This window comes from Cydia fagiglandana, chromosome 10 (genome assembly GCF_963556715.1).
Source record: "Cydia fagiglandana chromosome 10, ilCydFagi1.1, whole genome shotgun sequence".
In the NCBI taxonomy this organism is placed as follows: Eukaryota; Metazoa; Arthropoda; class Insecta; order Lepidoptera; family Tortricidae; genus Cydia; species Cydia fagiglandana.
The window spans coordinates 10769124-10775258 of record NC_085941.1 but is presented as its reverse complement, the minus strand read 5'-3'; the positions used below and the strand labels follow the sequence as shown (position 1 = coordinate 10775258).

Here is a 6135-nt window from a genome sequence, read left to right as displayed (position 1 = left end):
CTGTAATTTCTGTATTCAAACGCACGTTAACTCACTTAATTTGATCATACTTAGCATAAAACCCGAAACATAATAATATTAAACAATCTCTATTTCTTATAAACTAAGTAGGTGTTCTTAATCTACTGACCGTAAATATTTTATTCATAACTCCATCTTCAGTTTCTACTACTAAGCTACATAATATCCAAAACAACTTATATACTAAGAAAGATAGAACACCAAATAATTTAAATAAGATAAAGCCATAAAATAATCCAAATAAAATTTGCAAAATTGTCTAATTTATTAAATCCGATTCACAAAAAAAATGAAATTTTAAAACGCTTTCATCATGCGGGATTCGAACCCAGGACCTCAAACATTTATAAGTCTCATACTTTAGCCCACGGTCAAGACCATTAGGCTATCTAAGTGTTAAGAGACTGGACAAATTTAGCAATCACCTTTTAAAAAAAATTTTTAATTTTTTTTTTAATGTCTTACAATCATTTTTTTTTTTTTTATAAGATAGAAAGTTAAAACGGTACGCAAATATCTACACATACAACCAAACTTCACGAAATTCTTTGATAAACGCTATTAATCGAGAATCATGTAGATGGAAAAATCAAAAGAGCATTATATTAAAATTTTGGAACGTTAGAAAGATTATATTTTAATCCTATATACTGTGAACAAGTGATAACATATTTCATTATACTAAGATAACGTAAAAATGTTCCAGGCTTGAGAAAATTTAGTACTTACATGTTAAATGCACATTCCTTGATAATTAGAACTATTCCCACCACTTTTACACTTCACTGAATTCACTCACTACACTAATTCACTATTTTAATAAAGATTTACTACAGAAAACACATGATTATTGTTCATTGTTTACAAAATGCACTCGTTACTTGCGGCTGCAAAATGCACGTAAAATAACCCAATTTTTACTCGAATACGCGTTTGCACTCATTTATGAACCTTTCCCGGGGTAGAATCTACATTTATTTTCGTTCAAAACACTATCCATTTCATTTTATCATTGCCTCATACCACAATTTCGTCCAAAACAAAGTTGTTTTTCGACATATTTTATTTTAACACGATTTGACTAGAAAACATGGCCCTAACTTGTTGTTGATGCACTTAAACTAAACTTCACAATGATTCTTTTTCGTCTCACATAAGGAATTCCATTATTAAAACCAATCTACAGTCTTATTTAACGATTACAAGTACTTAAAAACAAAAACAACTACTCCATGTTCACAAGTTCCGAGAACTGTCAAAACTTACAAAGACGTATTTTCTTAAACTATACTTGGCAAACCGCGATCGTCAGTAGCAAAGGCGGCAAACTTGAAAATGTATGCGTGAAAAACTGTTTTTCATTACAAATAACTTAACCCCGCACATGACGATGAATTGTATTTTATTTTATGGATTTTTAGAACTTATCCTTTTATTTATTTCTAATGTCTAATGTTATACGAGTAAATTTAACAATAACTTTTCAATAATTGTTTTTGTAAGTAGCAACACCATTACGATCGTTATCTATTATCTTCCGATATCTATGATCTTCCGCCATAGATGGTAGTATTCTATAGATGCGCTAAACGTGTGCGTCTGTGAGAGACAAAACATACGCAACTGCACAAGATTGTGAAAAGGACAAACAACAATAGCGCTTTCGCCGCCACTCCCACCGAAAAATACATAAGACTATCCCGTTCTGTCACCTAGTGACAGTAGCGCCACAATTACGATCGTGTAAGTAAATTCATTTTTACAAACGGGCCTCCGCGTGCTTACGCAATGCGACGAAATTCAAAACCACGTTCTTAAAGCCCCTACAATACTCGAAACACAATCTACGCAATTTGGTCGGGTTCATTTGTTTACCTATGAATGAATTTTAGTGAACTCGGCAAGTGTCCAATAATTTATGTGAATAATACAAAATTGAAATGAAAACGCTTATATGTTATCATTTAAGTTTTTATTTTTATGAAGAATGATTTGAATGATAAAACGCATTTTTACAATGTGAAAAACTAAATAATCGATCTATTGATTGATCCAAACCATAAGCTATCTAGACTGAATGTTCTATAACTTCTACATTTGGCGATCTGAAATTTTGTCTATGGCAATTTTACCAACTGTCAATCTCCTAAGTTCCGTTGTAGGTTGTATTTTTTCATGCAAAAAGATGCTTTAACAAATATCAACGCAAAATTATATCACTGAGCTAAATTTAAAGACGGTACGATAAAAAGAAAGTCTCCGAGAGCGCCCATAATGATTTCCATCTATCAAAGAACCTACAAGATGAAGAAAATGGAATTCAGACCATCACACGAATTTGCTTCTACTTATTTCATAAAACTAAATGGTCAGGAAACCTAGTGTCCGTATTTCTGGTCCAGCGTACTTATTTACTTATTTATTTTACGTGCCTAAGTATCGACAATGCGAGTGTGACAGTGTCAGTGAAATAAATCCAAAGTTGGGAATCGTTTCTACAAACAAGGTAAGATTATGTTCTTACTTCTTCTTTAGACAAGTTACTGCTATCAAGACCCTGTTAAATACTCTTGAATATCACCAATCAGGAAATAATTGTTCGCAATTTGCCCTTACTATCATTAAATTTGTTTTTCTTACTGACTATATATGGCAATTAAAATTTTCTTAACGTAGACGCCTAGTTGTAATTGTATTTGAAATGTAATTGTATTTCCTTATTTTTACCGTCTGTTCAGCAATATAAACACATTTCTTTTTGAAAAACCAAGGATCAAAGTTAAATTTGTATAAAAAAATGACGTGTTGATTTTCGTTTTACTCTGACTAACCAACATAATATTAATCTTCCACTACACTATTTGTATTACAATAAGATTTAAAAGCTATATTTGATGTTTCAGTAAGCTGACAACTACATTTAAAAGATTCCCTGTGCCTGATATAAACAACTGTTATCGAAGAGAAATAAGTAGAAATTATGGTGTGGAAAACTCCATTTGCTGATTTTGAAGAATGTTTCCTGACCCTTAGTAAGTATAACTACCCTGTTACCATATAAATACCCTTAGGCTTGCCCTTACTGTACTTTGAATTTTTAAATGTTGTTGTTCTAAAAGATGGTTTGACTAAAATTATTTTTCCTAAAATAAGAGTTTCTCGAACTTGGAAATACAATATATTATAAAAATCATAACTATATAATAACGTCAGCTAAAATAAAGCGGTTCCTTTGCATGTTAATGGCAATTGATGCTAAATATGTATTTTTCTCTTGAAAATGACCCCGTAGATGTTGGTAACTTAAACAAAAATATGTGAACATAAATCTGGACCTGCCATAATTATTCCTATTGTTCCAATAAACCTTACTGTTATGTATAAATAATGAGGGCAGCTTTTGACATTTGTGTACAAAGTGTGGTAGCTATGATAAAACAGAACCTGTGAACCCGGACCAGTACTTGTACGACGATCATGTGAGATGTACAATAAAGAGTATTGTATTGTACATGTGCTTGGACCCCTAAACTGTGAGTTACATTACTTACTATGTATGTTTCATTTTTCAGCAAACAAAACCAACTCCGATGACTGCCGCTAACCGGTGACATTGACAAATTCTCACTGTTGCCCACAAAGGCCCCTCCGAGTGCTTCTACACTACCCTAGTAAGTATAAAAGCAATTTCTAGACTTAATCCTACTTAGAAAATAAATAAGTTGAAATTTTTCCATTTGTTCTATAAAAAAACTTAAAATTTTTATTTTTTTCTGTTTTCTTAACTGTGAAGACCCTACCTGTAGTAAATAATAAAAACTGTTAATGAGACTTATAAATAGATTTTCTTAAATATACCCTACATTAGCTAACTTTTCTATAATTCCTGTTTCAGTGTTACCCGGAGGCTGACTTTCTCCCGGAGTGTCAAGGTGCCTTCACTGTACATCTACTGGCTGCTTCCATTTATGACAGGTATTTTATCACATTATTAAATACATAACTCGTTATAAACTAACCAACTCATGATTTATGGTGGACACTAATATTTCAAATGCTTGAGCGAAGAGTTCTTGATGAAAGAGCGGTGAGTTGAAAATTGTGATGAGCCTACATACCCTATTCTAATTCTATTGACTAAGCAAACTTAATCTAGCTTATTTGTGACCTAACTATGGAAAAATGTTCCGCAAGACAAAGATTCTTAAACTTTTTTGGAACTTGAAAAATATGAAATACTGTCTACTTTTGCTTTTTTAAATCCTCCTTCCATGGATGTATTTATACCTATTTTTACTATGTTATGATATTGGCGATAATATTGTTGAAATTCTGGAGAGCACATGTAGTACTTATTTAAACTTAAAACTCCTGTAATAATACTATGGATTGCGACGAATAAATAATTATGATTGCATACGTCCCTGACAAACCCAGACTGGTTTTGTTGAAGTACCCCCATATTTCAATACACTTCACATGCATTAAAAATAATATCGCGCCCCCGCGAATGCATGTCTTAAGACAAATGTTGACGTATTGCCCAGCTAAAACTGACTCTAAGGAGAAGAAATCTAAAGCTACTTATGCTACTTTGTTTTACCTGAATTTTCTAATGTATTTGTCTAACTTATTTCAGTCTACCAAGACAATGCTGATACATGAAGACTTCTGTTTGCTGGCTTCATCTCAAGAATTTTGCTGCAAAAATGGCTGCTGTCTACACACAGAGAACTACAGAAAAAATTGAACCCCCCGTTTTTCTTCACGTTAGGTAGTTTAACCAACTGTATACTATTATTTGACCACAATCAAACACGGTTTAGAAGTAACGTCAGTAAAACAGTCCTGTAATCCTAGGCAACGATGATGATGATGATATACCTTTGTATAGTACAAATATGCTTATGTATGCCCACTGCTAACCCAGGTGCTTAGCACACAACATATCCTTATCAATTTTAATGAAATTTATTGTGTAGCTTCAAAAATGAGTGAGGAGGCCACACAAAGTAGCTCGCTGAGGCTTTAAACTATAATGATAAAACAATAAATAGTCATTACACATACTTTAGCTCTTATCTAGGTAAATATTGTGACGTTTAGGGTTCCGTATCGAAGAGTATGTAGATACATTTTCTAACATGTGTATGTTCCACTAAATTTCTACTAGTTTGCAAAACTTTACCGACTTTTAAAGTGGGAAATAAGAAAGTCGCAGAATAACTACGCCCCCTGTACCTTGGTATTCTCCCGTGTAAATGAACTGTTACACGCCCCCATAACTTTCGACTAAAGCATGACTTCTTACACAACTAGATACTTATTTTAGATAATATTATCTTAAGTCTATTTGCAACGGCGTGCTAACACAATCTATAGAAACCCTGGCCAGACGCGTCTACCACGAATCATGGACATTATTTATTTATCTTTTAAATATGTGTTTATTCATACAAGTATGTACTACGCCGCGAGGTATCTAAAACAGCACAACCTTTCTCCTAAATGTGAAGGACTGCCCCGAATATATTTATTTATTTATCTCATTATTGTACCTACGACGAAACTAATTCCTTTTTCGATGAAAATATCCGTAATAAGTGCTAATGTTGTTATACATGTACCTATTTGAATTTTGTTACTTTATTTTTCAGGTATCAATGACACAAGAACATGGATTCCTTGTTGTGATAACACAAATCCCTAACACCGCGAGCAGAGAACGAGTAAAAATGTAGTACCAAACTCGTCAAGAGATGGCGCCACCTCCGAGATGGAACGCGCCAACGATTTGTCGTCGTAGAATCATGACGTCCGAGATACAAATTACCGATCGGTTTAGAATTTTTAGGAGAAGATTAGTACCTGTTGGCTGCATAAGTGCATACCCCTGTCAAGGCTTGTGCGTAACCAGTGTAGTCTTTTACATAGTGTTGTAATAAATAAGCTAACTGAAATAACTACCTTGTTTTCGAATGCGGAGAGTAACCCTTACTACAATAGAATAATAATAAAATATTAGACCATATATTTTATAAGCTACTCGAGTTTTATTTTCTGTGTACATAGTAACTATGAAATGATAAACTCAATGTTTCATGACTTTTATAA

General features: G+C 33.0%; 1 long non-coding RNA gene across 1 annotated transcript; it reads left to right on the top strand.

Annotated features, from left to right (window-relative positions):
* Positions 1-1631: 1631 nt before the first annotated feature.
* Positions 1632-4745, top strand: LOC134668219 (uncharacterized). Its single transcript, XR_010098739.1, has 4 exons — positions 1632-3053; positions 3594-3692; positions 3917-3996; positions 4661-4745. It is a non-coding gene; the product is annotated as an uncharacterized LOC134668219 (long non-coding RNA).
* The last annotated feature ends 1390 nt before the right edge of the window (positions 4746-6135 follow it).